This window comes from Coregonus clupeaformis, unplaced genomic scaffold, assembly GCF_020615455.1.
Source record: "Coregonus clupeaformis isolate EN_2021a unplaced genomic scaffold, ASM2061545v1 scaf1020, whole genome shotgun sequence".
In the NCBI taxonomy this organism is placed as follows: domain Eukaryota; kingdom Metazoa; phylum Chordata; class Actinopteri; order Salmoniformes; family Salmonidae; genus Coregonus; species Coregonus clupeaformis.
The window spans coordinates 145,001-156,771 of NW_025534474.1; positions in this window are offsets into that span (position 1 = coordinate 145,001).

The following is an 11,771-nucleotide window of genomic DNA, read 5'->3' on the forward strand; positions in this document are numbered from 1 at the left end:
GAGAGAGAGAGAGAGAGAGAGAGAGAGAGAGAGGTTGAGAGAGAGAGAGAGAGAGAGAGAGAGAGAGAGAGAGAGGTTGAGGAGAGTGGGAGAGGAGAGGAGAGAGAGAGAGACAGAGAGAGAGGTTGAAGAGAGGGAGAGGAGAGGGAGAGAGAGAGAAGAGAGAGGTGAGGAGAGGGAGAGGAGAGTGAGAGAGAGAGAGAGAGAGGAGAGGAGAGGAGAGGAGAGGAGAGGAAGGAGAGGAGAGGAGAGGAGAGGAGAGGAGAGAGATAGGTTGAGAGGAGAGAGAGCGAGACAGAGAGAGAGAGGTTGATGAGAGAGTGAAAGGACAGAGAGAGACAGAGAGAGAGGTTGAGGAGAGGGAGAGGAGAGGAGAAAGAGAGATATAAAGATAAAGATTAGGGAGAGGGAGAGGAGAGGAGAGAGAGAGACAGAAAGAGAGAGGTTGAGGAGAGGGAGAGGAGAGAGAGCGACAGAGAGAGTTTGAGGAGAGGGAGAGGAGAGTAAAGAGAGAGAGACAGAGAGATAGGTTGAGGAGAGGGAGAGGAGAGGAGAGAGAGAGACAGAGAGAGAGGTTGAACAGAGGGAGAGGAGAGAGAGAGACAGAGAGAGAGAGGTTGAGGAGAGGGAGAGGAGAGGAGAGGAGAGAGAGAGACATAGAGAGAGAGTTTGAGGAGAGGGAGAGGAGAGAGAGAGATAGAGACAGAGAGAGAGGTTGAGGAGAGGGAGAGGGAGAGGAGAGGAGAGAGAGTGAGACAGATAGAGAGAGATGTTGAGGAGAGGGAGAGGATAGGAGAGGAGAGGGACAGAGAGATAGGTTGAGAGAAGAGAGAGCGAGACAGAGAGAGAGTTGAGGAGAGGGAGAGGAGAGGAGAGAGAGAGAGACAGAGAGATAGGTTGAGGAGAGGTAGAGGAGAGGAGAGGAGAGAGAGAGAGACAGAGAGAGAGAGAGGTTGAGGGGAGGTTGAGGAGAGGGAGAGGAGAGGAGAGAGAGAGAGACAGAGAGATAGGTTGAGGAGAGGAGAGGGAGCCAGCGTGAGGTGGTATTGTCTTGGTGTTCAGTAACAAGAAGAACAAGATGACCTGGACAGAACACACAGAGAGAGAGGAGAGAGGAGAGGTCGTCATTTTTGGGGGGGTTTGGGGAGTTTAGTGGAGGACACACACACTGCACAGCTTGACACAAACACACACTCACACTACACAGCATGACACACCCTTCACTGCACAGCAGCATATCAGACAGTCAAGGCCTATTTTCTTGTTTCTTGTCTGAGGTGTGTTGTTAGCTAACAGTAGGGGTTAGAAGTTGGGAGAGAGAATGTGTGCGTCCTCCACTGAAAGCTGTTTAGAAGGGCCTTTTTCTTTTACTATAGTTCCTCACTGTGCAACTAAAGTGCTCTCTGTCTGTCTGGTAGAATGTGTGGGTGTGTGTGTCCATAGGGGGCCACCTGATTGGTCAGTGAGAGACACTAATAGAGTCCAGTGTTCCATTTGGCACGAAGGACTGATCCACTGTTCAGACCCCCAACCCCCAGTAGACCTCAGACTAGTTAAATCACTATAGAAATATGAAAACAAGCGTTTTCAACACAGGAGGGTGTTTCTGTCAAGGTTTTGAATAAGAGCGGTGCTTTGGAACGTAGATACAGCTGTGCCTTGATAGAAAATAAATAAAACACACACTATTACCACTTTGGAGAAAGTTCAATAAAGTATTTTAAGTGGCCATTCAAAAGTATTGATGCTCTTTTTTTTAGCACTGATGAAATTTCACCGTGCTCCTTTTTACATTGTAAGTATGCTACAGTCAGCCCAGGCAGGTCGCTCAAGAATAACTTCTTAGAAATTTGACGTCCATCACTAGGGACAACGGGGAATGCTATTACCATCCATTAGGCTGGGGTTTTGCTAGGGCGTTGCGGACGGGGATGGTGGATGGCCGTAAGTTCCAGCTCTGAGGGTAGCATGTTCAATCCCAGAGCTAGGCGTTAGTTTTGTTTTGTTTTGTTTTAACCCTTATCCCAAACCTTAACCCTTAATTTAACCATTTGGAATGAATGCCGGAGGAATGAATGCCGGAGGAATGAATGCCGGAGGAACCGCCGCAGGACGAAATGCAGCAGGAGGAACAACCCAAGATGTCCGCTGCACCTAGACGTGACGTTTGAAGCAACGTGGATAAATGTCAGAATCTAATTGCTCAAACCGTGAGATCTTTGTTGGTCAGCGACAAAAACGGACGGATGGAGGGACCGGTGTGCACGTGCACACACACACACACACACACACACACACACACACACACACACACACACACAAACATACACACATACACAAACTGTCATTACCGCATCAATCAAGCCCATCTCAGCGCTGCCACCAGACACCAATCAGGTCGGCCTGTCCTATCAGAAGCCTAGTGTGAGAAAGAGAAAGAGAGACTGGATTCACCAGCCAGGTCACCAGTGATTGAAGTCAGTATTCGACGTCCATCCATGTCTTAAGACGTTGGGAGATTACGTGGAAACTGGCCACTAGGGGCAACACTGAGTGCTGTTAAGCATCTGCCTCTGATTCCAAAGGTTACAAGTTCGAATCCAGTGATGTAAAGTTGTTTATTTAAAATGTTTGTTTTAAGCCTATCCTAAACCTTAACCCTTACCTGAATCATTCAGAGTGAATGCCTAAAGGTAAGATTTGGGAGTTAATGCCTAAACTTAACCTTAAACACTTCGGAATTTGACGTTTGCAACTACTTCGAAAATACTGCACACATCAAACCCATGATAGAGGGAAAAGACTCACAGAACCTATTTATTACCCATCAACCTGCTCCAAGCTTCTGTCCATTATGGATCATAAAGACAGTTAACAGTCTAAAGGCCTGAGTGATAATACTGTACTGTCTCAATATGTATCATAAAGACAGTTAACAGTATAAAGGCCTGAGTGATGCTACTGTACTGTCTCACCCGAGTGGCGCTGTGCCACTAGAGATCCTGGTTCGAATCCAGGCTCTGTCGTAGCCGGCCGCGACCGGGAGACCCATGGGGCGGCGCACAATTGGCCCAGGGTAGGGGAGGAAATGACCGGCAGGGATGTAGCTCAGTTTGTAGAGCATGGCGTTTGCAACACCAGGGTTGTGGGTTCGATTCCCACGGGGGGGTATAAAAAATAAAATAAAAAAAATGTAACTGTAAGTCGCTCTGGATAAGAGCGTCTAGTAAAATGTAATAAAGACAGTTAACAGTCTAAAGGCCTGAGTGATTGTACTGTCTCAATATGTATCTAGCCAACTCTCTTGCTATCTCTCTCAGAATGACCTTCTTGATCCAAACCAGTCAGGTTTCAGGACTGGTCATTCAACTGAGACTGCTCTTCTCTGTGTCACGGAGGCCTCCGCACTGCTAAAGCTAACTCTCTCTCCTCTGTCTGCCCTTCTAGACCTGTCTGCTGCCTTTGATACTGTGAACCATCAGATCCTCCCTCTCCACCCTCTCCGAGGTGGGCATCTCCGGCGCGGCTCACTCCTGGATTGGGGGGCCCTACCTGACCGGTCGCTCCTACCAAGTGGCGTGGCGAGAAGCTGTCTCCGCACCACGTGCTCTCACCACTGGTGTCCCCCAGGGCTCAGTTCTAGGCCCTCTCCTTTTCTCCCTATACACCAAGTCACTTGGCTCTGTCATATCCTCACATGGCCTCTCCTATCATTGCTACGCTGACGATACACAACTAATCTTCTCCTTTCCCCCCTTCTGATAACCAGGTGGCGAATCGCATCTCTGCATGTCTGGCAGACATATCAGTATGGATGACGGATCACCACCTCAAGCTGAACCCTGGCAAGACGGAGCTGCTCTTCCTCCCGGGGAAGGACTGCCCGTTCCATGATCTCGCCATCACGGTTGACAACTCCGTGTGTCCTCCTCCCAGAGTGCGAAGAGCCTTGGCGGACCCTGGACAACACCCTGTCGTTCTCCCGCTAACATCAAGGCGGTGACCCGCTCCTGCAGGTTCATGCTCTACAACATTCGGAGAGTACGACCTGCCTTACACAGGAAGCGGCACAGGTCCTAATCCAGGCACTTGTCATCTCCCGTCTGGATTACTGCAACTCGCTGTTGGCTGGCCTCCCTGCCTGTGCCATTAAAACCCCTACAACTCATCCAGAACGCCGCAGCCCGTCTGGTGTTCAACCTTCCCAAGTTCTCTCACGTCACCCCCCCTCCTCCGCACACTCCACTGGCTTCCAGCTGAAGCTCGCATCCGTTACAAGACCATGGTGCTTGCCAGGAGCAGTGAGGGGAACGGGCACCTCTGTACCTTCGGGCTCTGATCAGTCCCTACACCCAAACGAGGGCATTGCGTTCATCCACCTCTGGCCTGCTGGCTCCCTTCCTCTGCGGAAGCATAGTTCCCGCTCAGCCCAGTCAAAACTGTTCGCTGCTCTGGCACCCCAATGGTGGAACAAACTCCCTCACGACGCCAGGACAGCGGAGTCACTCACCACCTTCCGGAGACATTTGAAACCCCACCTCTTTAAGGAATACCTGGGATAGGATAAAGTAATCCTTCTACCCCCCCACAAAAATTGTAAAGTGGTTATCCCACTGGCTATAGGGGTGAATGCACCAATTTGTGAGTCGCTCTGGATAAGAGCGTCTGCTAAATGACGTAAATGTGCCCTTGAGCAAGGCACTTAACCCTAATTGCTCCTGTAAGTCGCTCTGGATAAGAGTGTCTGCTAAATGACTAAAATGTAAAATGTATAAAGACAGTTAACAGTCTAAAGGCCTGAGTGATAATACTGTATTGTCTCAATATGTACCATAAAGACAGTTAACAGTCTAAAGGCCTGAGTGATAATACTGTGCTGTCTCAATATGTATCATAAAGACCGTTAACAGTATAAAGGCCTGAGTGATAATACTGTACTGTCTCAATATGTATCATAAAGACAGTTAACAGTATAAAGGCCTGAGTGATACTACTGTTTTGCTGCTGTATCTCAAGGGAAGACTACAAGTCCCAGCTGACACTTCTCTCCCTCTTACACCACTATTGGATCTCACATTGCTGTTGCCGTGGAGATGTTTCCCCCTTTCCCTTCGAAAGAAACATCCACTTTTTTCCTCTTCTCTCTCTTCTCTTTTGTCTTTTCTGCACATCCCTCGTCTTTCTCCATTTCATCCCTCCCTCGCTTAACCTCTTTCTTTATTTCATATTGTTTTATTTTCTTGTGCTACGGCAACAAGGAGAGGACAACAGCATGAAGACAGAAGAAACAGAACCCAGGCCTGCTGGGGAGAGATGAGGAAGAGGAACAAAGGAAAAGCCTGATAGGTGTGAAAATGTTGTGGCGTGGAGCAGAGCCGGAGAGGAGGAGAGGAAGGAGAGATGAGAAGAGAGGGGGATAGGGGGGCGGAGAGGTGATGAACTCAGAGTGGCGTGAACGAGAGATCGGTTTCACCTAGAGGAGGGAGAGAGAGAGAGAGAAAGAGAGAGAGAGAGAGATGGATGGAGAGGTAGGGAGAGAAGTTGCTGAGCGAGCAGTGTTGTTGAACGACAGAACAGAGGAAATAAATGATGAATAGTCGTAGAGTTATGGAGATGAGTAGAGGGCACGAGGTGCCTGTCTGTCGCTCTGTTGGGTGTGTGTGTTTGTGTGTGTGTGTGTGTGTGTGTGTGAAACCAAAAAGAAACTTATAGGTAGTTTAAAGGGTCCCAGTCCTATTCTTTGTCAGTCTAATACATATATGATGATCCTATCATTTCTGTCAATGAAGAGAAACATGTAAGACCTGACAGCTCCATCCCATTACCAGGTCTGATCTCTCTGTGATGGACAGATCATACAGAGAGATAAAGTAAGCCCTCGTTTGCCATTCAATCATCCTTCTCTCTCTCCCCTCTTTCTTTCCCCTCAGGCACAGATCTAAGATCAGTTCAGGTTCAATCCTAACCTCGGTGCGCAGAATAGTTGAGAGATTTGATATATTTTGATATTTGCTTCGTGACCTTGAAGGCAGTCTATAGATGAAATGTGATACATGCTAAAATGGGGGGGAGATTGACCTATATGGGGAATTGACCATAAACATGCTAATGTTGTTTATTGTTTGCAGTGGCTAGATTAACAAAACCAAAGTGTAGAGGGTCACTTCCTGTCCCTAGACTCCAGTCAAGGTAAGTAAACAAGTAGGACGACCTTTGGAAACAAACATCGAAGGAAACAAACATCGAAATATGTCAAATCTCTGAACCATCCCTTTAACCATTAGAATGAAAAGTAGTGCACCACATAGGGAATAGGGTGCGATTTCGGAAGCAAAAAAAGGACCTGTGGCCTTCCGGCTGATGCATTGTTGGATGAGGTCAGGGGTCAAGGGAGAGACTGGCTCTATGATTAATATCAGTGTATAGGGCTGCCCTCGCCATCATTCACACAAACACGCACACACACACACACACGTGCACACACACACACACACACACACACACACACATACACACACACACACTGGCACACAGACATATACACACGCCATCTCTGTGTTATAAAGGTGTTGGAGTCAGCCTACTAGGGAGGTCTCATTATGGGGTCCTTCCACCGCCCACACACACGCCTGCCTGCTCCTCTAGGGCATCCATCAATCTGTCTGTCTCAACTGACACTAAACTAAACCATCAGCAGACTTAGCCTACTCTGGGCTGGACTCTCCTCCTTCTCACACACAGTCTGTCTCTCTTTTCCTGTCTCCTCTGTCTCTCCATCTCTCTCTCTCTCTCTCTCTCTCTCTCTCTCTCTCTCTCTCTCTCTCTCCTCTCCCATCTCTCTCTCCTCTCTCTCTCTCTCTCTGCCTCTCTCTCTCTCTCTCTCTCTCTCTCTCTCTCTCTCTCTCTCTCTCTTCATGCCTTCTCTCTCTCTCTCTCTCTACTTCTGTATCTCTCTGCCTCCTCTCTCTCTCTACATTTCTCTGTATCTCTCTGCCTCCTCTCTCTCTCTCTACATTTCTCTGTATCTCTCTGCCTCCTCCCTCTCTCTTTACATTTCTATGTATCTCTCTGCCTCCCCTCTCTCTCTACATTTCTCTGTATCTCTCTGCCTCCTCCCTCTCTCTCTACATTTCTCTGTATCTCTCTGCCTCCTCTCTCTCTCTACATTTCTCTGTATCTCTCTGCCTCCTCTCTCTCTCTACATTTCTCTGTATCTCTCTGCCTCCCTCTCTCTCTACATTTCTCTGTATCTCTCTGCCTCCTCTCTCTCTCTCTACATTTCTCTGTATCTCTCTGCCTCCTCTCTCTCTCTACATTTCTCTGTATCTCTCTGCCTCCTCCCTCTCTCTCTACATTTCTCTGTATCTCTCTGCCTCCTCCCTCTCTCTCTACATTTCTCTGTATCTCTCTGCCTCCTCTCTCTCTCTACATTTCTCTGCCTCCTCTCTCTCTCTACATTTCTCTGTATATCTCTGCCTCCTCTCTCTCTCTACATTTCTCTGCCTCCTCTCTCTCTCTCTACATTTCTCTGTATCTCTCTGCCTCCTCTCTCTCTACATTTCTCTGCCTCCTCCCTCTCTCTCTACATTTCTCTGTATCTCTCTGCCTCCTCCCTCTCTCTCCACATTTCTCTGTATCTCTCTGCCTCCTCTCTCTCTCTACATTTCTCTTCCTCCTCCCTCTCTCTCTACATTTCTCTGTATCTCTCTGCCTCCTCCCTCTCTCTCTACATTTCTCTGTATTTCTCTGCCTCCTCTCTCTCTCTACATTTCTCTGCCTCCTCTCTCTCTCTCTACATTTCTCTGTATCTCTCTGCCTCCTCTCTCTCTCTACATTTCTTTCTCTGCCTCCTCTCTCTCTCTCTACATTTCTCTGTATCTCTCTGCCTCCTCCCTCTCTCTCTACATTTCTCTGTATATCTCTGCCTCCTCCCTCTCTCTCTACATTTCTCTGTATCTCTCTGCCTCCTCTCTCTCTCTACATTTCTCTGTATCTCTCTGCCTCCTCTCTCTCTCTCTACATTTCTCTGTATCTCTCTTTCTCCTCTCTCTCTCTCTACATTTCTCTGTATCTATCTGCCTCCCTCTCTCTCTACATTTTTCTGTATCTCTCTGCCTCCTCCCCCTCTCTCTACATTTCTCTGTATCTCTCTGCCTCCTCCCTCTCTCTCTACATTCTCTGTAGCTCTCTGCCTCCTCACTCTCTCTCTACATTTCTCCGTATCTCTCTGGCTCCTCTCTCTCTCTACATTTCTCTGTATCTCTCTGCCTCCTCCATGTTCTTTCTTTCTTTCTTTCTTTCTTTCTTTCTTTCTTTCTTTCTTTCTTTCTTTATTTCTTTCTTTCTTTCTTTCTTTCTTTCTTTCTTTCTTTCTTTCTTTCTTTCTTTCTTTCTTTCTTTCTTTCTTTCTTTCTTTCTTTCTTTCTTTCTTTCTTTCTTTCTTTCTTTCTCTCTCCATGGAGAACATTGAGTGCTGTACATAGTCACTAACTAGTTAAATGTAAATTAACTGAGAGCGAGAAAGAGAGAGGGAGGGTTAATCAGGAGACAGTTCCTGAAACAGGCCGTCTTAATGAAATCAGGAAGAGTTTCTTTTGCGGTTGTGGGATGCAGAATAAGTCATGACACCGTTTATGAAGTTCAGACTGGAGAGCGGTTCCCTTTTTGCCTATTTTCAGTGGTCCAATTAGTGTCTGGTTGAATTTGTGGCCCTGTGGTTCATTCATAGACTGAAGATGAATTAACATACGGCAGCAAGAGTGAGAGAGAAAGAGAGAAAGGAAGAGAGAGAGAGTGAGAGAGTGAGAGAGAGAGAGAGAGAGAGAGAGAGAGAGAGAGAGGAGAGAGAGAGAAAGAGAGAGAGAGAAAGAGAAAGAGAAAGAGAAAGAGAAAGAGAAAGAGAAAGAGAAAGAGAAAGAGAAAGAGAAATAGAAAGAGAGAGAGAAAGAGAAAGAGCGAGAGGAAGAGAGAGAAAGAGAAGGAGAGAGAGAAAGAGAGAGAGAGAAGGAGAGAGAGGAGAGAGAGAAAGAGAGAGAGAGAGAGAGAGAGAGAGAGAGAGAGAGAGAGAGAGAGAGAGAGAGAGAGAGAGAGAGAGAGAGAGAGAGAGAGAGAGAGAGAGAGAGAGAGAGGAAATGAATGTAGAGAGTGTGAGTGTTAGAGAAAGAGAATGTGTACCATCTCTGGAAGTGCTGGCCCTCTTTTGCCACACGCGCAAAAACACTTACACACCAACTTTCTCAACCCTTCTCCCCTCCCTGACTGTCTGTCTGTCTCTCCTTTAGGCTATTCCCTTTCCACTCTTATACAGCTGTCAATCACCCCCTCTTTGTCTGATCTCCTGAGTCTCCTCTGGCTCAGCCTTTGATGATAGCCTACTCCCTCTTATGTCACTCAAAACACATGCACACACAGCCCCATCCCATCCCATCCCCTCTCCTCTCCTCTCCTCTCCTCTCCTCTCCTCTCCTCTCCTCTCCTCTCCTCTCCTCTCCTCTCCTCTCCTCTCCTCTCCTCTCCTCTCCCTCCTCTCCTCTCCTCTCCTCTCCTCTCCTCTCCTCTCCTCTCCTCTCCTCTCCTCTCCCCTCTCTTTTTCCTCCTCTCTCCTCCCCTCTCCTCTCATCTGCTCTCCCTTAATAAAAATGCTAATTGAACTAGAGTCTGCCAGGTATGTGTGTGTGTGGCCACTGGAGTCTCATCAGTGGGCCACTGGAGTGTGTGAGGCTCGCCAGGGAAGGTCATTAATTTTGATCTGCTCTGACGAGTCAACTATAACCTCACAAATAACAGGTCCTTCGCAAACACAAACACACACACACGTCAGACACACACACATGCCAGACGCACACACACACACACACACAGCATACACACACACACACCACACACCACACAGTCACTCTCTGCATAATAATCAGACAGACATTAAATTATTATTATGCAGAGAGCCAGAGTGAGCAGCATCTACAGCGACTGTGTGTGTGTGTGTGTGTGTGTGTGTGTGTGTACTCGTTTTGGTGACATATGAAGACAATTTTATGACAACTCACCTTCAATGTCAGGACGCTCGGAAATATGAGGACATTTTTGGAGTCCTCATTTTTCCGAGCTCACTACAGTGTTCTAGACGACCATAGAATGCCCCTAAACCAAAAATCTGAAAAGTCTTTAAATGTCACAATCTCATGATTTGAAGTGTGTGTGTGTGTTTACGCTTTTTGCTCACCTGTGAATACGCCACCTAGTGGTCAGTTTTGGAACATTAACACACTTTAAACACACTTTAGTCACGTGACACACTTTAGTCACGTGACACACTTTAGTTACATGACATTTCCTGATTTTGTTTGAGCACACTTTCCAACTATTCAAGATAGATTTACTTGAATACACATAATACATGTCATCATAGTCAACTATAACTAAGCTTTGGATAAAAGCGTCTGCTAAATGGCATATTATTTATTTATTATCATAAAATCCTCCTAAATCCCTCAAATAAAAAACGTAATTTAGCATCAATTAGCCAGATAAGCTAATGTTAGCAAATTAGCTGAAAGGAATGAAAAGGACTTTTGCCACATGGAAAATTCAGAACTGGAAGAAGTGCAAGAGAAATGAAGGTAATACATTTATTTTTCTTCATTTACAACTAAAGAGATAGTTATTATCTAAGCTGTTCTTACATTTAAGTGTTCTTGACCACAAATGTTACTTAGCACTATCATGTTTTTCCATTTAAAGCCAAAGTGATGATATTGGTTGTTCAGTTCAGATAATGTTATTTGTAGAGTTTACAGTACTATACTTTTATAACAGTATTTATCTTTGAAGGTGTTAAGATTGCTTACTGTGCTTACTGTGAAAAGATTGCTATTGTGATTGCAGTTGCATAAGGTTTGCACTGATCGGTTAGCCTAATAAGCTAACCGGATGCTGCATTAGTAAGAACATGAGCACGATATGACTAAAGGCAGACTAATACCATTTGATATATCCTTATTCGATTCAAATCAAGTATTAGTCTTTTCTGTATTTGTCTCGCTGACTTTTTGTCATCCAATGTAGATGTTTTCTAGTTGAGGAGCACATGGGCAATTGAAGAGCATGTCAAAACGAAGAGCCAGACTTAGTCCTGAGGCTGAGGCTATTCATTTTATTATTTCTGGAAGTGACAAGCCTTGTATAAAGTCAAATGGATCAATGACTATAAAGGTATGTTATACACACAAGCTACACTTATTGGGTCATACCATATTGGGATGTCATTTGAAACACATTCAAGTCTTACACAAGTGAAAAAATCACTGCGTACCGCTGCATTAGACACATACGGCTTTAACATCCAATTTCAGAAGTTATGTTGTGATTCTTTTGCAAGCAGTTGGGGGATGGGGAAAAATATTCAAGATTTATGAACTACACCTCCCAACTTCTATTAGAATGTGTGATATTGGTGGTAATTTCCTTGGCCAGTCGGCAGACCGTTCGCGCTATGTGTGAAAGCCGGTATGGTTTCAAAATGTTTTTAACATTTGATCATAACAACCCCAACGATAAACGGAATGTAGAAGCATTTGGGTGATAAAAATTTACAATATATGTGAATGATGCGTATCAGCGCGTAGAACAAATACGGCACCATTCAAGTTAACAGAACAGCGAAAATGCACCGCCGAGTAGGCCTACCGACAGAGTCATGTTCACAACGTGAGTGGGTGTGTGCGTAATCCCTGCCTGTTGTGATTTGGGATTTTTTGTGTACGCTGATGTCC